At 49.3% G+C, this 27770-nt stretch overlaps 1 protein-coding gene across 5 annotated transcripts in view; it reads right to left on the reverse strand.

Moving 5' to 3' along the window:
* ct (homeobox protein, cut) overlaps positions 1–27770 on the reverse strand; it is a 754353-nt gene that overhangs the window by 114649 nt on the left and 611934 nt on the right. The gene's annotated exons all lie outside the window — the stretch shown is intronic.

Genomic DNA, 27770 nt, shown 5'->3' on the forward strand with positions numbered 1-27770 from the left:
TTTTTTTTTACCCTAACTAATCACCCAATATATCAGCGACTCGAACGCTAAGCTGGCGAGATTCAAACCGCACACAGCGGGCGGCAAGCGCGTGCCACACAAGCATATTCTGATCACAGCTGTATAGAAATGAGATTTGTGCGCCTGTCCAGTGAATAGGGAAGCAATAAAAAGGCGATGGAACGAACAATTTTTGTTTTTACGGCAGCATAACGGGCATCAATCCGCTTTCAAACCGAGCTGATGCCTCCATATATAGCATCCATGCGTTTCTAAATATGTTTGCAGCACTTTACATTTTTCTTTCCTTCTTTCCCCTACGACTTGTTATAACCGCCATAAACACATTACCATGCATGCACGCCGCAAACGCGACCCACGGGCCGTAGATCAGAGATTTCGAAGCGCACGGATATAGCGTTCGGAAAAAAAAGGAGACAGTGAGAATGCTCGTTTATCGCCCGTAATAACAGTCATTGTGGCTCGCACACTACCCCGGCCGTATAACAACACCAGCCATCTGCACCACCTCAACTGAACTCCCCAAAGGGGGTAGCGAAAGAACTACGACGTGCGCCACAAAGGTTGGGGTATCTCCACGCAATAAGTAGTACGAGGTGGGATAGCAGCCCCAGCGGCCGTTCATATTCGGGGCGTATTACATGCACGAGCGGCGTAAAGAAGAGGCGCGGTCCACAATGCACGACCCGGTGTCGACGGGGCGACAAGCGGGCGACACGACGAGGAAGTAACAACTCGGAACACGCGGGAGCATCTCGATGAAGTACGACCAGGTATGCCATATTACACACGAAGCGTGCGAGAGCGCACATGTAGAAAACCACGGGGCTGGAGAAGCAGGGGAGATTACAAGGCAAAAGTTCAGCACCCGAGAGAGAGAGAAGAAAAAAAAAACCATTAAAAGCGGCGTGCGAGAGAGGGAGCGAAAACAGAGGTAGAGAGGGGAGGAACACTGATTAAAAAAATTGAAGCGATTCCGGTGGCGTGGCGTTTATGGGATCTGCCTGGCTGCCTGCAGCGGCGAACGTATACGTCTCACCTGAGCTCGCGACGGTATATTACAGGATGGAAGAAGAAAGGAGAACGACGGGAGAAAAAAAATGGAGAGGGAAGCGTTTGAAGACGATATTTACGATTTCACGCTCTTTTATTTCTCTAGCGGACCGCGAACAGGTGCCGTCCAAACACGGAACACACGCACACACATGCGGAGTGGGGGGATCGTAAAAATCGGGAAGCGAAATAAAATTCCTCATCCCCTGCGCAGCGCCCATTTCGGGCACGGCTCGCGCACTTTGGCTCTTTTGTCCCCCGAGTTAGTAGCGGCAGTATACCCCCTTGTCATTTTTGCGAGACACGCAATATTCCTAGGGGGCGCCGCGCTCCCCACCGCATCGTATTTATGACCCCTCCGGTGTTCCTCAGGTGGTCTGAAATGGCCGCGTCGAGAAAGCAGGCATCACGGCGTCACAGATGTATATACTGCGCGACGGCACGTCGCAATGAGGTTCTCTTTGTAACGCCTTTCGTCTTGACTTTTCTACCTCTCTGCATACAGCGTCAAGACGAGGGGGGGAGTAGGCGAAAACGTAAACTCATGTATAGACTTTCAAAAAGCGACGAAGTTTCGCGTTACGAGAGTGTTATTACCCGGCGTTGAACGCCCAGTCACCGGTGTACGGACGCGTGTATGGCCGCACGGACAATGGCGAGAAAAGTACGCAGCCGCCGATGTTGCCCCACGGGACAAACTTTAAGGGGCGGCAAAGCAACCCCCTAAAAAGGGCAGCGATTTGAGGCCGTAGACACGACGATGGCTTCACCAGCACCCTCCTCCCCTTCTGCGAACCAGCCGTTAAATTTCTTCTTTTTCTTTGCCACACCTCCCTCTCTTTTTCCCTAAACAACCCACCACCACCACCACCAAGCGACCATATAAGCTCAAGCCCATGAATTCACAAAACGCGAGCAGACCAGGCGCCACCAGAGCCCAGACAGCGAAAGAGCAGAGAGCCTCATCTGGTGCAAGAAAGAAGCCGTGCACGAAGAGCTAGACAACCCAAAGAGAGATGTTTAAAGCCTGCAGCGCGCGGTAGGAAACGCATCGGGCCGACGCAAAGCAGTGGCGGGGTGACGACGGTGGAGGGGGGAGGTGGCGGTGACCCGCGCACAGTGGAAGAGGAGACGCCATAAATTGGAGCACGACGATGCCCTCAGCACCGCCGCCGCCTGTTCACACAGGCATACGCGTACACGCCGGAGGGAGCACGCCGCATGCTCGAGGAGAACGAGGGAGGGAACGCACTCAGTGGTGAGAGAGAGAGGAGAGGGGGGGGGGGGGGGCGTCGCAGGAGTCGTTTGGGGGTTACCTAACAGGCGCGTTTCCGACGCCTTGTGTGTGCGTGCGTGCGTGTGTGTCGCGGGGGAGCGGAGAAGAAGGCGGTCACGCCCCGGCGGCTGCACGGGCGACCTTGGCTCCTGTAGCCACCGCTCCGCAGCTTATGGCTGCGCGCGCGGAAGCGCGCTCGGCGCACCAAATAAAAATAGAAAGAGAAGAGAGCAAAGCTAAAGCAAAGCAGCTCTGCGCTGCCTGCATGCAGCAGCACTCAGACGGAAGGTGACGGCGACGACGCCGCGACGGCAGCCCTGCGTTACGCATCCTTGAAATGGCAATTTCGTGTTCTCTTGTGTATGCGTTCTTGTTTTTGTCGTGTTCCATCTCCCCCCTCCCCGAAAGCCGCTTTCGTACATATTCAGTATGATTGCGCGAACACTTCGATACCGCGCGTCGCTCCAGCAGCCATCGGGAAAAACCAGGCGAGCGACCTTAGGGGACCTGTCTGCGCAGTTCAGGAAATATCACGCCAGCTTCGAGGTACGTAGCGAGCCGTATCGGACACGTACACGGGCGCGCTTTTTGTTTAAATTAGCAGCGGTAACGCAAGAACGCTTCATCGCTAAGCTGGCACCTTAAACACCGCAAGATTTCGCTGCACACACGAGGACCACGGTTGAACAGGCCACTTGAAATCGCACGCGATGAGGCAGGTAATGGCTGTCAGTCTCTGATTGAATTGTTTCACGGACATCTCACTTTGCTCGTGCTTAACTGGTACGCGGCAGGTATCCTGGCGGTTTAAACACGAGTTATGGCAAAAAAGGTTAGGCGGCTTGGGACTAAAACACCTCGGGCACTTTGATTTTTTTTGCGTGTGTGTGTGTGTCTTAAGCTTGCCTTTTCACCAACACAGTGCGTTCGTCATTATCCCATTCCAGCTTCACCAACAGTGAAAAATATTTCAGGACATAATTTTCATCTTCCAAATAAAACCTTAATATACTGCTTTGCATACCATCGGCGCCACCCGTAAACTCTATTCCAGATATATATTCGCCCCCAAGCACAGCGTCGAAGCTGCTTCAAAAATCTCAGCAGCAATACGCTCGAAACGAAGGGAGTAAAAAAGGGAGTAAGCTGTCCCTTAGCGCACCCCACTAGAGAACAGCTTACTCCCTTTTATACACCCACAGAGGCGTATTCGTGTTAAGGTAACAGCTTACTCCGTTTTTACTCCCATATAGGCGTATTCGTGTTAAAGTAACAGCTTACTCCCTCTTTACTCCCACCGAGGCGTGTACGTAAGGTAATAGCTGACTGCGTTTTTACTCCCAATAGGCATACTCTTGTTAAAGTAACAGCTTACTCCCTCTTTACTCCCACAGAGGCGTACTCGTGCTAAAGTAACAGCTTACTCCCTCTTTACTCCTATTAGGCGTATTCGTGTTAAAGTAACAGCTTATTCTATTTTTACTCCCACATAGGCCTATTCGGGTTAAAGTAACAGCTTACTCCCTCTTTACTCCCATACAGGCGTGTTCGTGTTGTAGCGTAGGGTTGAACGTGTCGGGGCAGCGCGCGAGCGCACAAAGCGACTGCATGCAGAGAAGCAGGGGCGGGAGCCAGCAGCGACAGGAGTCGATCGTCACGACAGCGATCCGACCGATGACACCGCGACGAAGGCCAGGGAACGATGCCAGCGGGATGGGCGGCGACACCCGAAATAACCGCCGCAGCAGCCGGTGGCAGCTTCCGCCACTGCTGACACCGCGAGGGACGCTGTGAGACGGAGCAGCTTGCGCGGAAGGAAGGAAGCTGTACCCGCGGCGTAAACACAATGGGTCACGTGTGCATCGCAGAGTCTTACACGCGCGGAACGGAAGACACCGCGAGACTTCCGGAACAAATATGATGGAAGAGGCGCCCGAGGAAACCAGAATCGAAATTCGAGTCGGCGCAGACAAAGTTTGGTTTGGTTTTATGGGGTTTAACGTCCCAAAGTGACTCAGGCTATGAGAGGCGCCGTAGTGGAGGGCTCCGGAAATTTCGACCACCTGGGCTTCTCTAACGTGCACTGACATCGCACAGTACACGGTCCCCTAGAATTTCGTCTCCAAAGTGTGCAAACTAGCGCTCACACCAACCTCAAAAGAGAAAACCGTTTGTTTTGCTTCGTATACATTCCTTTGAGCGAGAATGGTAGATTTCACGAGCAAAAAGAAAGTAACACAAAAAGTAACACAAAAAATAACTGAAATGAAACGCGAAGCAAAATTTCAAAAAAAAAAAAAACTTCAGGGAAGGCATTAGTGAATCCTTAAAATTTTAGTGAACATGCCCACCCCCGAGGACAACTCAAATAGAAACGAAAAAAAAAAAGGGTTTGTCAAAGAGGGCGACGCGGCCACCAGTTAAAGATCCCCAGGTGGTCGAAATTTCCGGAGCCCTGCACTACGGCGTCCCTCATAGCCTGAGTCGCTTTGAGACATTAAACCCCCATAAACCAAACAAAACCAGCGCAAGCCTATCACACAACTCTTCAGATCAGGCTTGACAGCGGTTACTTGACGCTGCGCCCCACACACCGACGTTCGATCGGCTCAAATACGATCCACGGTTCCAGCAGCATAGCAAAGCGCGGAGATACAACGTAAAACAAACAAAAAACAAAACAAGAAAATCGACGGGAGAAAGAGATGGCCTCGAAGAGAGACAGAAAACGGGATCCGCCCGCGCTGCAGCGGCAAGGCGCGGACAAGAGCGCTCGGACGCCGCGGGCCGACGATATAAACGATCGGGAAAGGACGGCGACCGGCCCGGCTGCTGCGTTCGGCGTCCACCGCGGAGGGAGCTCTCGTTCGGATCCCGTTATGACGCTCGTTACTCACTGAAAAATGAGCCGCGATCCTATTAATGAAACCATTTGGAAGACCATCGATCTCCTGGCGCGCGGGAGCCAGCAGGAAGAGATGCCTCCACGCAACCTATGCTATAAGAGCCCGCTGCAGTTGCTGTAGCGTACGCAGCGATTCCCAGAACCTGATCTCGTCCGGCTCACATGAATTCTCACTAGCTGTGCTGGGAGAACAACAAAAGATCGTCGATTGTTTGTTTCAGCTGGTGTGTGCGTGCGTGCGTGCGTGCGTGCGCGCGTGTGTGTGTGTGTGTGTGTGTGTGTGTGTGTGTGTGTGTGTGTGTGTGTGTGTGTGTGTGTGTGTGTGTGTGTGTGTGTGTGTGTGTGTGTGTGTGTGTGTGTGTGTGTGTGTGTGTGTGTGCGTGCGTGCGTGCGTGCGTGCGTGCGTGCGTGCGTGCGTTCTCTGCGGGTGCCGGCGAGCTGAACTCGTAACCGTAAGCCTGAGAAGGCTTGCGGTGCCGAGCGATGGAGTCTCCTCCATTAACGAATGCGTCGAATTTGTAACTACATGCGGCGTATGAAAGGCTATTAGAACTATCGCTATACTGATTAGTACTCTCGTCTTTAGTACTGTCGCTATACTAATTAGCACTGCCGTCCCAACGGGTTCGTTTCATAAACATTAGGCCGGCTTAGTCTCAGCGCTGCAAGTTCCACAGATGGATGGCTGAATAGAAAGCCTTGAAAACAGAATACACAGCTGTATACAGTTCATGCGATGTGTGAAGCGCACTACCTGAACGTGGTTATCGCGAAGACTCCACTTGCACCTGACAAGCCAGTAGCAGGCGCGTTCACCACTTTATTCTCGTTTTACCGATTGCCAGAGGCGTTATCATCACGGCGCCATACAACGTGGGAAAGCCAACTTAGCGACTTACAAAAAGTGGTCTATTCGAAAGCAAATCGTCGCAAGGAGCCTACGAAACGGCTCTTAGGGCAAACAAACAGACAAACAAACAAACGAACTGTAACGAAGTGAACGCTCTGCAGAAAGACTCTGATATAGTTGAACCTCGTAATAACGAAACTGAAGCGGCCCAGCGATCACTTCGTTATGGCCGTAGCTTCGTTATAGCCCATGCTGGTCGAGCTTCCAAGGGGAGTAGTCATTCCTTCGTTATAACGAAGTTCGACTGTATAAATGAGCAAAACTGCGTTTTCATTTGCGTTTTTCGTTTTTATTCCAATTAACCACGTTTTGAATGGCCATTCCCCACTTTCATTGTTTGCATACATCGTTTCTCGCACACGGCAGACCCTATGACGAGCGACTTAACGCCACAGGTCGATACCATGCTCGTTCAAGAGAGTCAAAAGGCCGATACCCTCTATGTGCATTTGTTCAGGAAGACCACTATAGAAATCGGACCTTTCACGGTTTCTATATTTGTGCCATCACCCTTTACATCTGAAATAGCCAGGTTCATTAGCCCGGCTGACATTCACAGACATGAATAAAGCAATTTTGACTCCCACGGAAACAAGACGAATGTCAGCTGTCGCCTATCGGTCGCTCGCTAATTACAGCCTCCAGTAATGGCACGCATCGCGCAGTATGCCCGCGGTGCTGCCGTACTAAAATCGAGTACGTGGAAGACACGCGTCGGAAACCTCGAAATGTCCCGCGGAATACAGATGCTCGGAAATACACAGGTAATAGAAGTGAATGTAAAAGCAAAACAAGACATCCACAGGCATCAACGAGCTGGATCGTATAGTTTAAATCCTTAGCCATTGGTTCACTCCTCCGGAAAATGCCTTGCACCGTTCACCGCGTCGTCTCGTTTACGGAACACGATTCTCACCACGACGCGTCAAACTTTCATTACAGACTGCACAGGTAACGCAAAGCACGTGCGTTTAGCTGTTGGCTCCATCGGGCAGATACAGGCGCTATAGACGCTCTCTACGCGGGCAAGAAGGAGAATAAGATGAGAGAGAGAGAGAAAGTGAAGTGGCACCCAGACCAAACATCCTAACACGCCGGGCCCTTCGGAAACAGCACACTTCTCCTTGGCTAGGCTCACCAAGAACGTAAGGACCACTCGTGCGAACAGCATGAGAGAATTGGCGCCGAAAAAATAGAAAAACAAGAAAAAAGACAGAAGCAGCAGTAGCAGCAGAGCTCACACGCCGGGCCGCAGCTCCGGAGCTTGCGGAAACATGCACACGCAGCAGAAGCAGCCGTGGTGAGAGGGGGGTGGACGAGGGGAGAGCCGAGGGGCAGAGGAGCGGCGGCGGCGGCAGCAGCGGAAGTCGTTACTCATTTAATGGGCCCTGCGAGTGACGCGCTCAATGAATCCATCGACAGGGGAGGCCGCCGCGGCTCCCCCGCATCGCGCCAGACGAGAGAGGCCGCACGCACGCAAACACAAAGAGAGGAGATGCCCCCCCACGCACGCCGAGAGAGAAAAGAGGCCAAAATGTGCGGCCGCGGAATCGCCCCCGAAGGTCGAGCCAATACACTTGCGCCTTCCTCCCCTTCCTCCTCGACGACGCCGCGCTACCCGCGCCTCTGCAGCCCAGCTATGCCGAGGGGGAAGTGTGAAGGGGGAGGGGGGAGTTGAAGAAGCCGATCGCGACAGACCGCTGCAGACACGCCGCATTTGACGCTGCCGGCGTGGCGGCGCGCCGCGAGGCCGCGTAGATGGGTTTCGAACACGGCGGAAGAATATGATTTAGAAGAAACTAGAGTCCCCCCCCCCCCCCCCATTCCCACTCCCCCCACCTCACTTTTTTCGATACGGAGTGTTCGAGTGAGCACATGCTTCTACTGTTTTATGTCCTTTGCCATTTTATCAAACTGTTTTATGTCCTTTGCCATTTTATCAAAGACAAGCAGGCGCGGTGAAATGGTGGTCGGTTAGGCGTCTTCAGAACACATTGTCTTTTTTTTTTTGAACCGTGTATAGTGGAGCGCTTACGGCACACCTCTTGAGACCACAATGTGTTGAGAGGTGAGATCGACGAAGGCTCGCAAAGCCTTCGTCATCCTGTTGTGTTGCGGACAAATAATGCGGATGCTGGCACATATTCGTAAAGTGTCGAAGAAACATGCTACTGAGTACTTCGGCAATACGAGGAAGACGACAGAGAAGGGAGTGGGGGGGGGGGGGGGGGGGGGGGGGGGGGACTGACAGAAGATTAGAATCTGTGCCTGCGTAAGCTAGGGTTCCACTCGTATTCCGCGACTACATAATGACAGGCTGCAGCAAAATTGATGAGGACAAAGAGGGCCAATTAGCTCACGACATCAGATTTTTTGCTACAAATAAAAAGACGACGTCAAGCGAGAGTGCACAGCAATTCAGGGAACGGTTAACTGAGCCAAGCCTAACCCCGTCTTCGACGCCTCTTTAAAATGCATTTTGCCAAGAGCGTGCCACACGTCGATTCAGCTGCGCCTGTAACAGCAGCGCGGGCGGCCGAGGTGCACGACCGTGGGCACGATTGTGCGCGCCTGGCCTGCGCGCGTATGGAAAAAAAAAAGCAGCAGCAAATCAAGCAAACGGCGGGAGCGGCACGCAAGGTGCAGCCAGTCTAATGAAAAAATATAGGGGACAAAGCGGGGGCCGCAGACGGGGGCAGCAATTGGTTTCACGGTCGCAGCTGCAGCCGAGTATGCGTCATTGTGTCGGACAGCGCTATTGTTTCAAAGGAGGCCGGCTTCCAGAAACGCGGGGCGCGGACGCAGTTCCTGCGGGCTCACGGGAAAGGAAACAGAGAGTGACCTCGCCGCAGCGGAGATATAAGTAAGGAGCTCCACACGGTCCCCCTCAAAAGCGAAATCACGGTTATAGCGAAGGAAACGCCGCTACTCTGCGACGTTACGATAACGAACGAAGGCTTGGCGATCTACCAGAAAGAGCCAACCCTGCGAGCGACGAAATGGCGTACAAGTAACCACTAATTCATTTGCCAACGGTAAATGAATAGCCCCAAAGAGAAATTAATGCCATAGACTTGCTGCCAGAGATAGCCCTGAACGTTTGCATCTTGCAAATAAGTGAGTATAAAGATTGCTTTATTGCTTTATTGGGGTTTAACGTCCCAAAGCCACTCAGGCTATGAGGGACGCCGTAGTGGAGGGCTCCGGGAATTTCAACCACCTGGGGTTCTTTAACGTGCATTGACGTCGCCCAGTACACGAGCCTCTAGAATTTCGCCTCCATCGAAATTCAGCCGCCGAGGCCTGGATCGCTTCTCGGCCTTTTGGCTAAGATCAAAGTGGAGTATAAGAATTATCAACTTGGTTTCGGTGTTCTAATCTGAGTACCAAAGGTGGTCACCTGTCAGACGGTAACCAGTGAGCGAAACTCCAACAGGTCTCCGCGGCAATGGAAAAACAAAGAACACGTGACAGCAAAAGTTTATTTCTTCTGCTCTCGTATACCGGTTATAAGCTCTAACGAAGTTCACGTTTGGAAGGAAGTCGACGCGGAGGGAGGAACGCGGAGCGAACAGCAGGGAAAAGGGGTGACCAAATCGCTGTACGACGGGCGAAATTCGACTGCAGCTGCGCGACGCTCCTGACAGAGAAGCCATGTAATGGACGCATAGACAATATTTCAGTGCAACTAGACGGGACAGACATAATGATCATGAGGAGAGCGACGCGCTAGACAACCAATGTTCATTACCTGTAAGCGGCGAGACACGTCAGCTGCGAGTGTGCGAACTACTTTTGTTTAAACGCTATGTATGAAGTCAGGCCACGCATGCGCTACGGATTGTGTAATTACTACACTTTCGAATGTGATTCTTGCAAGCAAAAGCCAGTTCTCCTTTCTAAACCTACTCCTACTCGTCGAATAATAACAAAGGAAAAGAAGCCAGTTGGTGTCCTGCACACATCTGCCCTGGCACCTTTTCTTTTTGTTCCGTACAGTTTGCGCTAAATATTATAACTCTGCGCGCCGAAGACTACTACACGCAACAACTCTCAGTTCTGGCCTGTCAAGCATCGCATAACAGTAGTGAGCAACACCAGAGAGAACAAACTTTGCACAAAATTTAGAGAGTGACTTTTGGATATTATACACCAAGAGGAAAGCTAGTTAGAAAACAGAGAAATACTGTGCTTGTCAGATAGTTGTGGAGTAATCAATAAATGAACGCTCAAACTTCGTTCCCTCACACACTGCTCAAGACTGCACATGGCTAGAGGCTGCTTCATATTCCCCGAAGCGACCAGCCCTTAATAAATGTTCTTTAGACAGCCTATAGACTGTCCATAGAGTTTTGTCTATCATGTATCTAGACTTTCTATAGACAAATCCTATAGACTTGTCTATAGGCAATACAGTCCTATAGACAGTCCATGGCCGTACATCTTCACCAGACATCTGTCTACAGACATCTGTCTACAGACATTCTATAGACTACGATTAGACAGAAATAAATGTCTATAGGAAGGCAATAGAAATGAAATGAAATGAAATGAAATATTTATTTGCCATCAAATACAGATGGAGGATTGTAGAAAAAAAAGCTGTCCTTGGACAGCTTGACGGGTCCACAATCCCTTATTTTGGCAGAGTGACGGCATCACAAAACATATTCTTGATATACAAACATATACATACATATTTAATATGATACAGATATCGTACTCATAGTAAACGAAAACAACAGAAAACAACAACAAAAAAGAACAGAAAACAACAGTTTAGTTTAGTTTAGTTTAGTTTATGGGGTTTAACGTCCCAAAGCAACTAAGGCTATGAGAGACGCCGTAGTGGAGGGCTCCGGAAATTTCGACCACCTGGGGTTCTTTAACGTGCACTGACATCGCACAACACACGGGCCTCTAGAATTTCTCCTCCAAAGAAAGAAAACAACAGCGCAACTGAATGCTACAAATCCAAAAGAAAACAACAGCAAGGCTAGATAACATTACATAGAAACCAAGTACATCTGCTGGAGGTCCTTGTCGGTTGCCGTAAAGAGGTCAAAACAGACCGAATTATAAGAATTCAAAAGCGTTGGTATTTAAGGCACTGTTTCCCGTAACTTGAACGTGACATCGGTACTGACCAATCCTCGAAGTCTATGAGAAGTCTACAGACAGTGTTCTACAGACCATCTCTATAAGGGCTAGCCGCCGATCGGGATCCCGTTCCGTGCGATCAATTCGCGTGTCCTCCGCCGTGGCGCAGAGGCCGCTCCGTGGGACCAAGTGCGGTGCCCATTGTGGGCCCTCCTGCCGGCGCGGAGGTGTCCCCGCGGAGGCTGCTGTCAGCGGCGAACCGTTTCTCTCCTAATCGCTCGTGACGGGAGCCGTCACGGCGCAGCGGGGCCTTGGACAGAGAGGGAGAGAGGCCATCGCGTGCGCCCGCCGAAGCCGGGCTATAACGGGCCACCCACCCAGAGAGCGAAAGCGAGCGCGCTGCGCCGATGCTCGAAACCGCGCGGCTCCTGGGCGTTCGGCTCAGTGGCTGTAAGCCACTGAGCCAGTGCCAGCGCTTCCATGGAGGTGAAATGCGAAAGCGCTCCAGCGCTGCGCGATGTGACGTCAGTGCGCGTCAAGGAACCCTGGGCGGTCGAAGCAAATCGCAGGCCCGTTCCACTACGGCGACATTTTCTCTCTCTCTCTCTCCCTCGTTGCACTTCCTCCCTCATCGGGAACTGAATACTGAGGCTACGAATTCGACTAAACTTCGTATGGTTTCGAATAACGCTAATCATTCTTCCAGCAGCTGTCGTTTGAACAGGGTTGAACTAAGAGAGAAATCAGCCTCACAGGCAGAGAGACATGCGCCTGCCGTCAGATTTGTTCTTGCGCACAAGTCATGTGCGACTCGCTCGTGCACTATTGACGCAGAAGTTCTAAAGCTAACCGTCCAATGATGCTCAGTGCAATACCTTGCGCGAAGACGACAGCGGATTAACACCCAACAAGCGACAAGAACAAAGGCTGTGACACTAACCTTGCGTAGCGAGTCATCCGATCGTCCCTGCTGATAATATTTAGAGAAAGCTTTACAACATTTTCCTTAACTTTTTATTTCCGGTCGATTTCATGAAACGCTTTGTTCGTTAACGCAGAAATCCCCGCCGTCAAGAAAAAAAGAAAACAAAACCAATGCGCTCCCCGCTACGAACGCTGTGCAAATACGGAGAAACGAAACAACACGCACGGCGGGCGGCAGAAAGGATACAGCTGTAATCTATCGACAAAGCGCGGTGTGAACGATCGGCCTCCCGCGGTGGTCTTCGCGAGAAGCCGCGATCACCGATCGTCACGGACCACTGATCCCTGGCGTCTCCGCCTCGCCACAACGGGCATAGGCGAGAATGTGCAAAACGCGCACGCAGCGGCCACGACGAGGAGGGAACGACGACAACGGGGTCGACTCGCGCCTTGAAGCAAAAACCATACGCACACGCGTCCGAGAACTGAGCCACGCCGCCGCTTCGCACAAAAGCGTGCAGCATCGTGGAAGCTGAAGAAGCGATAAGCTTGCCCTTACGGTCAGCAGCTGCTGGGCTCTCTTTGAACGCTCGCGATTCGCCGACACATGTACGCTCTAAAATTACAATAGCAATTAGTGTTCGCGATTGGCCGGCTACTACGCGCTCTCCAATCACAACAGCCGTCATTGGCGCCGTCGGCAGCCGGGCAAACCACACATTGCTCCTATACTATCCAGCAGCTTTTTGCGAACTCGGGTCGTGATGATGAGCTGGTGTCACCTACAGCTTCCATAGCGCTGCACTGTTTAAAGTTGAGACGAAGGAGGAGTGGGGGGGGGGGGGGGGGGGGGGCGAAGTTAAAGGCATGCGAGTAAGGCGCGCAACTCCGGTATACACACTCACAGACGGCAACGTGAGCGCGTACACACCTCTCACTGTTACATCATTTCCGCTCCTTCCGAGCTTTCATTTGCCAAGGCCCCCGGACGGACGGACGGGCCGCCGAGCAAGGCGCGAAATGACGGCTGGAAGGCGCCAAGCCACGCCCACTTGCCCCGCTCCAGGGAGAGCGGCGGCAGGCAATTGACTAGCGGTGCATGCGAGCGGTCTCAATCGAGACAGGGAGAGTGAGCTGCGGGGGGGGGGGGGGGGGGGGGGGGTCGAGGAGGCGGGAAGTCGAAGCCACGGCAAGCGGGGGGGGTGGGGGGTGGGGATCGTCAAATTGGCGCCCGCGACCGGAAGCCAAGGAAGCAGACACGTTGTTTCCTTTCCGCACAAAGTTGTCCAGATATGCCGGGAGCGGCGGCGTCTCGACGAGACAGTTCGTGATACGAGCGTCTGGACGCAACGAAACGAGCGTTGGAATGCGGACGATTGCAGTGTAGTCACGAGGGGAAGCCAGCGCAGGTGTCGAACACGTGGAGTGGAGCCGCAGATTCTTTCGCCAATATGCCTCGTGCGCGCGGCCGCAGTGAGGATGAATGAGCGTGAGTGGGCGGGCGAGCAAATGAACAATGTCTCCTGGGAAAAAGAGGAGACGCGATCAAACGCTTTCGAACAGAACATCGTTTCTCTCCGGGGCGCACTCACAGCGCGACTCTTCTTGGAATTGTGCCGTGCTAAGTGTTCGATGACGCTTGAGCGCAGTTACTTCTTTTTTTTTCCCCCTTATCCGATGCATAAAAAGAAGAAGAAAACAGCGTATGAATTTTAATGCAATTACAAAGCTTATATATTGATCGACGATCGGTTCGCAAGCAGCCTTCAAGAAATCGCGCGCGAGGAATGCCTTGTTAGAGGAGACACACTGGGATAAAAAAGAAAGAGTCAGTAAGCGTTGTCGCTACTCGCCTCCCTACGTGTACCTTGAGCCCCGTCGTCGAAAGCACTGACTCTGACAATTGCTGGACTACGCACGTTTCTTGCAATGAAACAGGTTTTGTTACAAGACCGCAGTACCTAGGCCATGGTTAGTTACCACGCTTCAGAACACACTCCTGAGTATTTCAGTTAAGCATTTTACTCGGCCAAATTCGCGCCGGCAGGTTAACTTGTATCTCAGCGCTCTTCATTTTAGCTCCACGGCCTGTATTAGGAGGCCATGCGCTTCGCCGCCGCTAAGAATTATACTTCTGCGGCCAGAGCAATTCTCGGCAGAAAAGTTAGCGTCGCCGCTATTATGGCGCCAAATATGGGCCAGAACTAATTATCTACGCACAAACGATAATCCACATGGTGATTGCACAGCAGCTTCAACGGAGTGACAGTGCAGGTGACGATAGCATGCACCGTACAGGTGAGTACAGCCGACCGAACAGACGAACATACAAACTAGCGCGATTCCGGCTGAAGCGAACCGAGAATTTTTTTCTGACGTGACGGTCACTTAATTCGCAACAAACATTACAGCGCAGAATAGAGGAATCAGTCCGCTATCTATGCTCGTGTATGCACTGCAGTGTTCTGGCGAAAATAAACGGTGTTAGGGTGGCTTAATGCGAGTAGGTTAAGCCTGAAGTCATCACCTTCATAGACTAACCTCGCTACAACGAAACGGTTTATAACGAAATAATGGATACAACGAAGTAATGACGATTCCCCTTGCATGCTCGGTCAACACGGGCTATAATGAAGTTACGGCTGTAATGAACTAATCGCCGGGCCTCTACAACTTCGATATAACGAGGTTCAACTATAATCGACTAATAGTCGACTAATAAAAGGAATCGGGCAAGCTCCGAGCTTTCAAGATATCGTCGGCACTCTATCAGGGTGCTGCAAAAATGAGCTCCTGACGGGTGACGTGCTGTTTCTCCTGACACGTACACACCGGACACCGCTCTGTAAACTTCCGCTATATACAGCGTCGCAGCGTTTTGCACACGAACGCGGCGAAGAAAGTGAATCATGCACGTCGATGGCGAACCGAGGACAGGCTTTTTCCACGTCAACTCGAAAATGTTCGGCCGCATAAAAGCACTTGAAATATACATTTCTTTTTTTTAGAAAAGGGAAGAAAATCGAATCGAAGGAGAATAAGCGAGAGGAAGCAAAGGTCTCTCGAGGATGACGACCGCGGATCCTCGTTAACCAGCAGCGATTGATCTTTTTTAAAAATAGAGGGAATTGTCGCTAACAACGTCGTGCCCTTGCAAAAATTTCAGCTTCGTCCCTCGTCTGTCAGCGCTACAATGTTCAGGCTGCCCATATAGACTCAACTATATATAGACTGCCTAAATAAATATTTGAAACTGTGAGCACTGCGGCTGTCGACACCCGCAGCCGCGTGGTGGCGACACTGCTTGCCTCGTCACCAGTTATTGTCTTTTGGGTTCCATTTTTTTTCTTCCATGAGCACGGATTTTTGAGGAAATAATGAAAAAATAAAGACAATATAAGCTTTCGCAATCCGAAGCCGCTGCATGTCGGCAGTCCACGTCCCCGCCTACACCCGAAGGCTGATGGACGAAAATGACTTCGCGTGATCTTCATTATCCCGCCTTCCGGATAAAGTCAACGCGCCCCCTCACCCCATTGCTCGCCCAGCCATCCAAATGTCGCCAGGAAAGTGCTGGGGTCTAGCTGCGTCCACGCTCTCCGCTCTATAGCGGGTGCACGCTGCGAAAGCCCCTCGAGAAGTTTTTTTCCGAGAAGATTTCGCAAAACAAAGTCCTTCGCGCTGGTTTATAGACGCGAATCCGACAGCAAAATACACACGAGTTGAGGCTGCTGAAACCCGATATATTACTGTTGTTTGCAAAGGTGTCACTCCCCTTGCAAAGCCATTTTATTTTCCTCCTTCGTCACAGTCTACAAGATAATAATACGAGTGAGCTCATACCTCGTGCACATAAAGGTTGCCACAACACGATAGTAGCGGGAAAGGAGCGGTAAAATGCCGACTTTCGCGATACGTCGGCGCTGAATACAGTTGAGCATCGTTATAACGAAATAATGCATATAACGAAGGAATGGCGATTCTCCTTCGAAGCTCGGTCAACACGGGCTATAACGAAGCTACGGCTATAACGAAGTAATCGCCGGGCCGTTTCAGCTTCGTTACGACGAGGTTCAATTGTAGTTGATTACTTGCTTTTACTTTTCCCCTCGAGGTTCAAAGAAGAGGTTGCGGTAAATCCAAGGCACGGCACGGCACCACCCCCTCCCTCCTCCTTCCTTCCTTCCTTCCCCCCCCCCCCCCCCCCCCCCCCTTCCTGCAGTGGGTGGCTCGCGACTTCGTCATTCGCATTTCAGTGCTGAGCTTAAAGCGCACGGTTGTGCTTTGGGCACGAGCCGCTGATTGCAAAATGGGGTGAAAGAATATTAACTGCCCCGATGCGTAACGTTATTGCTCGCTGCATTCCTACAGGAATGATAAGGGCTACAACATACCCAAGAAACACTCTGTAATGTTGGAGATGTTAGCCTGGTTATCTCCGTGGAAGGCTATACTCCCGATAAGGACGCCGTCAAATGTATACATAACCCAACAAAAAACACGTGCACAAACATGCTGGAATAGGATTTCCGTTCGGTGAATGCACGTTCCGTGCTCCCGAAAAATGTTGACAGGGACTCAGCCGCACGTAACGCCGAGGTCGCGTTACAGCAAGTTCAAACTACATTAGTCAGCCTAAGACTTTTATCTATTAGAAAAAAAAGATTTTGCATAGTTTTCCCAAAGGAAATTTCTCACTGAGTAGGGATTTGGAGGGGGTACCCACGGTTCCTTGCCTGAATCCACCCGTAAGCTGCAGATAAAATACTTCACAGTTCTATTTCACTGTTCAAAGCATTACGTGACGATGTAAAACGAATGCACAGCTGAAAATTGAACGCTGAAGGCTTTGTTGGACACCAGAGGATATCTATTACACAAGAGAGGGAACTATATATAGTGCCAATGTCATAAAAAAATATTTAGCAAAAATAAATAACGAAATAGGCGCCCGGATGCGTTGTAAGCAACTTCTATGTGTCCCCGTGGTTGTGACACCTTACGGCGAATGTGTGCATCAGCGAAGGTATAGCGCAAGACACGTGGGATAAACGAAGTGACTTCGTGACTCGTTATGTGCACCAAGTTACGTCGCTTCTCTCCTCACACACCCACCCTTTCCCATAACTTCAGAGAATTGCCAGAAAACCAACAGTACAATCAGCGTCAAATTAAAGGCGAACAAAACAACCGAAACACGAACACGAGCAATCAAAGTTATTATCGGCTGCAGAGGAAATACGGGCGTGGCATATATGCGAAAATCAAGCGCTCTAGTATTTGGCCTTCCTATAGTGTAACATCTTGGTGTAGTGTAACATCTTGGTATAGTGTAACATCTTGGTATAGTGTAACATCTTGGTATATCTGGTATATATTCGGATACGACTCAAGAACGAAGCGACTTTTCCCCGACAAAGGATCCCCTTCAAGCCAATGGCGTCGGCCGATTCTCATGACCCTGCTAGCGAGACAATGCTCGGAGTGGCAGATGAAAGGGGATAGTCACCTCCTTCTACGGTCGGGGATAGTCTCCTTATTATCTGCCAGGGTAGATGAGTCTGTCGATAGCTTAAAATGTCGCGAAAGCTACACTAGGCTGACAGAAGCGCATTGCGCGGTGCCTGCCAAAGGCCACTACTGCGCATGCGCCGTTACCATGGCAACTATGGCGCCACAGTCGCTGCACTGCGCATGCGCAGAGTCGCGCCGCGCAGCTGGGATATAAGCCGGAGGCGATGCGCCCGCTCCTCAGACGCGCACCATGCATGGAAGAAGGAGAGCGCCCGTGCTCGTCACGGCAGCAGTACAGGCTGCGTGAAATTGAGTCTTCCGATCCAGAAGTCGTCGCATGGTACAAGGCCGGCCGACAGCGTGAAAACGAGGCGAGAAAGGCTAAGCGGGCGGCCGAGACGCCCGTAACGAGAGGAACGCCTCGCGAAGAGGTGCTGCCAAGCTGCTGAACGACAATGACGGCGTGTAGCTACCGAAATGTCAGTAGACGAAACTGCTTTCGCTACGTATATCCTGGCCTAGCTAGGATAAGCCACCGCCAATTTTTTCGCGTTTCAATAAGTAACTAATTACGTCTAACCAACCAAATTTTTACCACGGCCCCATTTTGTCCCACTCTATCTGTCACAGTCACACTTTCACGCATTTATCTACAGAGAACGACGTAATCGTACGGACAAAATAGCGGACACTTTTTGCTGACGCGACAGGGCCATATATTGCTCGCGCTTAAAAAGAAAAAAAACAACCTCGCGACGAGCGTGCGAACTTCGAGACAAATAGAACGAACGATCACCTCCACACACAAAACCAGCCGACACTCATTTCACCTTCATCCGGCCAGGTATGAAGGCCACTTTTAAACTTTCCCCAATCCTCGCGCTCACAGCAGAGGTGTTTTTGCTGTTTTAATTTGATTGACACGCACATTGTTTAACGGCACTTTAACGCTGAGAATGACGAAGTTCGAGAGAAGCGCCCTGATCGCGCACGCCTGGTTTGTTCTGTCATTTTCGTTTTGTATACACGAGCCCCATCTCGTCACGCGCTGCCAACGATTGTTCTGTCTGGCATTCGCGCACGCGTCTGACAAAACGCCTCTCCCGATTCTCGGAAGACGACTTGAATTCCTATACGCCTGACGTCCACATATAGGTGCAATGACTCCACGAACGGAAAGGTCAGCTAAAAGTGCCAAAGCGGCGAGATGGGTTGTTTTGAGTAAACTGAAAATTCACGCGTCCTTTTTTTATCGCTGCAGCCGTTCGGTTCACCAGGGGCAATACACTGCATCCAATTTTAGACGCGAGAACCTCGTTAAGGACGCTGATAACCGCTGATTATAAATAAGCGCGCACATAAAAGAAGGTGCTGAAAGAGAGAAAAAAAAGAAAGAAATTTTCTGTGCGCGGGTTGAAATTCGATTAGCACAGAATACTGCGAAAGACTTAATTTTCGCGAAGACCAATTTATCGCGTTTTTTTTTTTCGCGAACCGCGAGAAATTGGCCCCGCGAAAAATTCCCATGAGAAGTTCATACCGCAAAAAAAAAAAAAAAATGCCTCTATGATCAGCACGCTGTTCACACCTGCGAATAAAAGTAGCAAATGCGGCGGCAGTCCCCGCGAGTAGGTTTTGTTCCCGAAGAGAAAGTGCCGTCATTTATAAGCGTTTCTTTTTCGGTTCTTAGGGCTGCGTCTTTCAGCGTAGACTGAAAGGGAATAGCCATTAGTGTGTTTTCTCGTTGTCCATTTTGATCTTTACAGGTTTCGACTGTGGTCGGTAGTGAAAGAGTATATATCCTGCATATAGGGAACGATCGTTTAGGCACGGAACCTCGCCTCTTTTTCAGTGTCCGAAAAACTCCTACACGGGAAACACCTATAGGGAGCACTTAAGGGACTGCCTTTCCTGCTTCCCGAACTTTAGAGCTCGCGAAAAAAATTGCGAGGACACTTTGGCGACTAAAGCGTTGAGAGGCGGAAGCCGAGGACACTTTGCCGTGACGACTTCCGGTGGATGTGACTCAGCACCGTTCCCGTGGCTATATCGATACCCAAATTATAGATCTTTCGGGGATCTTAAGTGCTAATTACGCTTAATCACACATTTTTCCTTTTATTTTGACACAAATCCGACGTTGTTCCCACCATTCTGTGACAATTTTCACTATGCAGTGACGACTTCCGGTAGATGTGACATCACGCCGTTCCAGTGGCTGTATCGACGTCCGCGCAATTTCGGCGCAAATTCGAACTTTGCTTCTAGGTTCATTTTTTCCCTCCTCTATCTGAAGCAACCATTGGTTTTCTTCTATCTTTCTTAGTTCCCGAGTTGAAGGCGTATGACACGCTTTGTTAACGGAAGGACGACAGTATGAGCCACTAAAGGCTTTCGCCTTAATATTGTTATAAACTTGCTGGCTTGTTGGGTGAGCTCCGCAGGGCACTGAAAGGGCTGAGCAAAGTTCCTTTGGCATCGCGAGAAACATCCTTTGGCATCCTTTGGCATCTCTTGGCATCGCGAGAAACTTCTCTTGATGGATTACCTGACAGCGCTTTATGGACGAGGCTGTCCGCCACCTCGTTGCCTATGAGACCTACGCGCGAGGGCAGCCATTGGGAACGAATACATAAGACTATGCTGTGCACATTATGCATCATTCGTAGAGAGCTAAGAGACAAGGCATCAGCATGGAACCCGCGCTCTAACCTTTGAAGGGCTGATTTCGAATCAGTCAGGATCACAACAGGCTGAACCGGACAAGACCATATATAGCTTGCGTAAAGAATTCGCGGCTTTTGAGCTCTCTGCTTCGCGCTCACGGAGAACAATACATTATAAGCCGCAAATATAGTCAGCGTCGCGAATTGCCATTATATGCCGGGTGTTTCAGCGAACAATTTCAAAAATTTTCAAAAAAAGGCTTTTTGGAGTAAAAATAAGGCTTTTGCGACATAGTATTACGAATGTTGGCGGACGCTACAAAACCGGTGAATCGCTTTAAGTAGTAAGCTGGCCAACTAATTTTTAATAATTAAATTTTTAATTAGTTGAGTTGGACGCCTAGTTGCAATAAGAGATTTGCAGCCGATAGTTAGTAATATAGCCATATCAGTTTTCAGAATTTCGAGAAACGCCATTACCCTCGCCGCTGTGGCTCGACAAAATCTGGCTGCATCGTGCGAAAATACATGCGCGTTATCGAAAGCACGCAGGCAAAGCAACCCCTCCGGTGCACGTAGCTAGTAGAAAAAGCCAAATTTTGTCAAGCAACGGCGCCACGGGTAACCGCGTTTGGAAACTCTAAAAACTGACATGGCTACTGCTAACGGCAGGCTACATATCTCTAATTGCAACTAGGCGGCTAACTCTACTATCTAAAAAGTTAATTATTAAAAATCAGTTACCCAACTTACTATGTAAGACGATTCACCGGTTTTCTCGTGTCCGCCAGCGCTAATAATACTATGCCGCAAACGCCATATTTTTGCCCCAAAAAACCTATTTTTGAAAATTTTTAAAAACTAAGCCACCCGGTATTTAGCATTAGCAGCACTGGCCGCTATTGGAAAAGAATAGATTTTAGTGTAACAATGGCAGAGGATGATCAATCTTTTCGAAGCAGGCAGGTAAGAAGAGGCCAAATAAACATGAAGAAAAACGCGCGGGCAAAAAAAAAAATAAACAGAAATTAGAAATAAGCCTGGCAAGGGAACAATATATGCCCAACCAAAACGATCTACAAAACACGCTGCAATAATCGACGCGCCCCAAAACGTTCGTGATACAAACCACCTGCAACGACGGTTCCGATCGAGCAATATACGGGCCGCCATTTTATCCCATCTGTGTTCACAACTATGAGTATATGTGCTGAGGCGATTTTATGACCATTCCGCGGTTTACAACCCCGGTGGTTAGCGGTACAGCTATATATAGGCGCGGTATTAGATCGATTCGAGTTGACACACTGGTTTCTTGGCGGGTTTCTTGGCTCACCAGCAGCGAGCTCGCGGCCCAAAGGGCCTTAGTGCGGCACGCTACTGATGCAGCGCGACTCAGTGGAGCCCTGGACTAGGGGCCCAACCTTGCTGAAGAGAAGCCTCAAGTCGCCGGCGCCACGAAAGACGACGGAGGCTTCGAATCCGCGAATCTCTTAAAAGATCTAAATAAAAGTTTTCTACTACTACTACTTGGCGGGAAGCTTCGAAACAGATAATTAGAACCTCTTCAGAACTTTAAACGGCTGGAAAAGGGAGCCAAGGGTAAAGTACCAAAATACGACCAATGGGAACCTGCCGGTTTATTAAGTCGAAAGCCTTTAATGGCTCACACTGTCGTCCGTTAACAAAGCGTGTCACACGCGCTTAACTCGGAAACTAAAAAAGATAGAAGAAAAGCAATGGTTGCTTCAGATAGAGGAGGAAAAAATGAACCTAGAAGCCAAGTTTGATGACTGTAGGTTAATTAGTTAGTTAATCATAGGCAAAAATGTCGAAATTGCGTCGAAACAGCGCGGACGTCGATATAGCCAAGGGAACGGTGTGACATCACATACACCGGCAGTCGTCAGGGCATAGTGAAAATTGTCACAGAATGGTCGGGAAAACGTCGGATTTGTGTCAAATTAGATGGAGGAATGGGTAATTAAGCATAATTAGCACTCCAGATCCCCGAAAGATGTATAATTTGGGTATCGATATAGCCACGGAAACGGTGTGACGTCACATACACAGGAAGTCGTCACGGCATAGTGAAAATTGTCACAGAATGGTCGGAGAAACGTCGGATTTGTGTCAAATTAGATGGAGGAATGCGTAATTAAGCATAATTAGCACTCCAGATCCCCGAAAGATGTATAATTTGGGTATCGATGTAGCCACGGAAACGGTGTGACGTCACGTCCACCGGAAGTCGTCACGGCATAGTGTCCTCGGCTTTCGCCTCTCAACACTTCAGTTGCCAAAGTGTCCTCGCATATTCGTTTTTTCTGTTCACGCTGAATGAAGATTATGACATCCTTGTAGCTCAACATGTATAGCCGCTGTTAAGAAAGTACGCTGCACTACGCGCAACCGTTAACCAATAGTGTGCGTCCTTTCTGCAGCATATAATGAAATAAAAAAGTGTAAGATTGACGCAAATAAAATCGAAAAGAAAAAATTCAGAAGCAAGCAAGTAGTTTGTCCTCAGGAAGAACACAAGACTAGGAGGACTAGCATAATAGCAGCCCGTCAACTGATTCCAGGAACCCAAGGGAAAGAAAAAAAAAGAAGGGGGCCCATCAGAGTTTTAATGTCATAAAGGCCATTTTCGACAGACAAGGACTTCTACCCTCCAGTTTTGTTTACTCCCAAAAGTACTTTTATATCAAATTAAGCATCGAGGTTCAAATCGCTTTTCCACTTCAACTCGCGTCTTGCGCAACGCGCTAACTTAGTAATATTTCCCTCCGTCAACCGCGTTTTTTTTCCTTTCTCGAGAAAAATAAAACAAACGCTCCCTTTTCGTTTTTTTTCCCCTTTTCACAACAATGCAATACCATTGCAAAGCATTCCGCTGGGTTTTCCAAAGGTAACGTCTCCTAATTAATTTTGTTAAAAATGATTATATCTCAAGAGGGTTACAGGTTAGGTTAGGTTAGGTTTATGGGGTTTAACGTCCCAAAGCGACTAAGGCTATGAGAGACGCCGTAGTGGAGGGCTCCGGAAATTTCGACCACCTGGGGTTCTTTCAGAAAAAAAGCTGTGGCCAGACAGTGCATCCCAGAATGTTTTCCAAAAGAGAAGGCAAAAGTGACCGATGAAATTATCGCCGGATATTCATGCACCCTGCATACATTTTTATATTGTTTGGAAAAAAATATCGCACGAGGCAATCTCAAACTTATCTCCTCGATTACTAACGCATTTCTATCCTAAGAGCTGCTCAGTGTCGGCACTTTGATCGACTTTTCCAAAATGTCTGAGCAGAGCGATCACGCAAAAACGCTGGCTAAACTCGAACGCGATACATTGCTTCCGCGGAAAATATTAAGGCGAAAGTCTTTACTGGCTCATACTCTCCTCCGTTAACAAAGCGTGTCACACGCGCTTAACTCGGGAATTAAAAAAGACAGAAGAAAACCAATGGTTGCTTCAGATAGAGGAGGAAAAAATGAACCTAGAAGCCAGGTTTGACGACTGTAGATTAATTAGTTAATTAATTATAGGCAAAAATGTCGAAATTGCGTCGAAATAGCGCGGACGTCGACATAGCCACGGGAATGGTGTGACGTCACATCCACCGGAAGTCGTCAAGGTACAGTGAAAACTGTCACAGAATGGTCGGAAAAACGTCGGATTTGTGTCAAATTAGATGGAAAAAATGTGTGACTAAGCGTAATTAACACTTCAGATCCCGGAAGATGTATAATTTGGGTATCGATATAGCCACGGGAACGGTGTGACGTCACATCCATCGGAAGTCGTCACGGCTTAGTGTCCTCGGCTTTCGTCTCTCAACGCTTTAGTTGCCAAAGTGTCCTCGCAATTTTTTTCCGATAATGCAGTTCAGTCCGACAACGTCGGACTAACTTGTAAAAGTCAGTTACCCGACTTCACACACATCTCTACCGGTGCTCTGCAAATAGAGCATTTACGTAGGGACCTCCTCTTTTCGTGATTTACGTCAGCAACTTCTTTCCGGACTAAACTTTAAGGTTTTAAGTAAACAACGAACTTTATTCATTTATGTGCTGATCGTACACTACGGGACGCTTTAGAATACACCGATTATTTTGAATACAGCGTGCAGCGTTATTTTGCACCTTCTTCAACATTTATGTGAATCTCACTCGATCGCTAGCCATGAATAATGAGAGAACGGAAGGCGTGCTGTTCAGGCCTCGAATTCAGCCTATTCACGAACTTCTACTTTTCCTCAAGAATATAGGCCCATCGCTCATTGAAATGGCTTCAAGGTTCAAAAACCCTGGGTCGTCTTTAACGAATATCTATCACGCGATGAACACGTTGATGAGGTTGGGGCCAAACTGTCAACAGATCGCGGTTATTCTTTCAGAACTTGACATTTGCCGCAGAAGGATACTAAGCGGAGGTTACATAATTCGTTCTTCTACTTTGTCAACAACTACATCATTCACTAATGCAAAAGGTCCCACCTGCCTCAGAAAAAGAAAAAAAGCTAGTCGAAACGCTGTCAATGGTGCGGTAGATAACGGGTCTATCTTTGAGGCGATTGGATTCCGTTAATAATTATAACTGGTTGTGGTGATGTGAATGTACAGGCGGCTTCCACAATTACACGAAATGTTATCATTATGACGATATGATGATGATAACTTTGTATTGATAGAACGTGGGTGTCAGACAAAAAGTATTTCATTATTCACCTATCGCATTCAAAGCGTTAAGAATCCTTGCTGGGCTCATACCGCATAAGCTTTATACAAATTATGGCCCTAAATGTCTCCTACAGTCTACCGTTTTCATTAAATCGTATCTCTTAAAATAATGCGTACTTATATACTGCTTCAGCACCGCGTTAATAAACTAAGCCAGTTGTTACGTATTAGCGAGTTGTACGTGCTTTTACACCCGTGACTGCTCTCATTGTTACTCGGTATGCTTATATGCCATATGTGACTAATGTAGTCACGGATTAGAATATATGTAGTATCCCTTAGATGCATATCATCCACATTTATCGCGGCGAATACACCGTATAGGCCATTGCCTCGTAGCATTCCGCATCTGGAACTCAACAGGAAGTAAGTGGAACCGGCTAGAAATAACCGTACCCAGGAGAGAGGGGGGGGGGGGGGGGCTGTTTAACAAAACCAGCGCGTTCCCTATAGGATCCGCTCACAGAGGTGAAAAGGACGCTGTAAATGTAACTCTTCCGCCTAAAGTAAAGCTGACACGAGTTTCGTTTCAGATAAATACGCGCAACAGAGATTTTATCGCCAATTTATATGGAACCAACCAAGTCTATGCGCCTATGTAGAACCGAAATCAGGATGTATAGAAGTGATCGCGCATCACGTTGATTGCAATGAGTAATTTCGCGGCTGATACCGTCACTATAACGATACAAACATTAATTTTTTTTACGCTTCTACCTCAGCCAAAGATCGAGAAGCGATCTGACAGAATATGAATTCTCTTCTCTTCCTCATTCTCGATTCTTTTTAGTTTACCTTCTTTCCAACTTTTCTATACTAAGTAAAGAGAAGAGAGGCATCAAAGTGTCGTAACTTGACGAACAATTGCAGCACAACCTTGAATGTCAAGATAGAGAGAAGGATCATAAATGCGCAAAAAAAAAACACACACTAAAACCAACAACTAAACGGAAATCAGCTATCGCCAGTGTGCTTTCAGCTTGCCTGCGCGTTTTGTTTTGTTCGTTTTTCCCCCCCAGAACACTATTTTATGAGAGAAGCCAGACGCAGGCTGTTAGCTTCGCTTACTATCATTTTCGTCACCACGCACGCATAGCTTCGATTGAGGCAACGCCGCGCATTGAGCAACAGTGACGTATGACAGCATCGCATGCATATATATGACGCGCAGACGAACTCTCGTTTCTCCAATCGTTTGAAGCAAATCATCAGCGCACTCATCCTACATCAGGCGCCCCCCCCCCCCCCCCCCCCCCCCCCCCACGCCCCCAAGCATAAAAATCGCACACGGCGACCCACCACTGAGCGCATGTTTGAATACGATCGCGACTCCATTCAGAGAAGAGGACGAGGAGGAGACACCCGTAATTCACGGCATACAGGCAGCGCCTTTCTTCGAGTATAGACGCACGGCCTATTTTTTTTTTCTTTTTTGCGTTATCGTTTCGAGACCCATCGTACAGTCTCGTGTATGGCGCGTGCCCTATACGCACCGTTTGTCGTTGATGAGACGACGGCGGCGCAACGGCGGGCAGGTGACAGATGCCGCGCGCAGCCTCGCTCGCCCGCGCAGCCTGCCGCGGCAGCAAACAATCGACGCGTCCTCGCACCGACACAAAGAAGGGCCGACAGGACGACGACGAGAGCTAATTAATAGGCACGCGAAAGACTAAGGTGGGCGTTTAACTAGCTCGTTAACTCTCTGTCCCTGTGTAGAGGCCTCTAAACGAGCAGGGCACCGGTTAGACTTAATATCGACCGCGAGCAACGAGTTCTTGCGACACCTGCGTTCAACTGAGCGACTCAACAATCAATGCGAGAAAAACAAAATGCTAGGGTGTTTAAGTAGTTAAGCAGCGTAGATTGGCTCACGGTTTTGCTTTGCTGGGCCGTCGGCACGTCTGGCGAGAATATTAGTTAAATAGTAGTATTAGTTGGTGAAGACGACAATGTGGAATGCATAGTGCGAGAGCGTGTTTAAATTTAACACGAGGCATGATCGACTTCGGCGATAGGATAGTGTTCTCGCTCCGTGGCCAGCGAAGCTGATATGCTCGGGCCGTCACGGATTCGAATCCCAGGTGCTGGAATCTTTATTTATTTATGGTATGGCCAAGTTTACGCTGAAGCTCCAGCTTCACACGAACTCAGCGAGCCTGTTTGATCTCGCGAATATTAATGCTTTCGAACTGAAAAAATAGCGGTGAAAAATTCGCCGCCTTCGCTTATCGCCAAGACGGGGCTTTCAAAGAGGCACAGAGGCGTTTTTTTTGCGAGTCATAAAGTTACGGCTGTGGTACTGACGCACGACCTGGACTTTATTATATCCGGGCACCCGGTGCACAAATGATGGAAAAGCCTTTCAGCATGGACATCGAAGTCCCGTTTTACTTAACGCCGTTTTCTAAGGTTTCTTCCTACGCGTTTTGTGTGCGTACTATGCAGTCACTTTTCCTTCGAGGCAGACGGACTTTGTGGCAACTACTTGGGGAGGAATTAATGGAAGCCCATGGGGCCAGAAATGAGGCGTTGTTCACAAAATTTGCCCACTGGCTTACAGGTAAGTGATGTCACGATACCGGAGCATCACATTGGCCGGAAGAAAGTGACGTCACCAGGCGGGAGCATCCCCATTTGCCGGAATTAAGTGACGTCACTA

This window comes from Amblyomma mixtum, chromosome 2, assembly GCF_055824585.1.
Source record: "Amblyomma mixtum isolate Tamu chromosome 2, ASM5582458v1, whole genome shotgun sequence".
NCBI lineage: Eukaryota > Metazoa > Arthropoda > Arachnida > Ixodida > Ixodidae > Amblyomma > Amblyomma mixtum.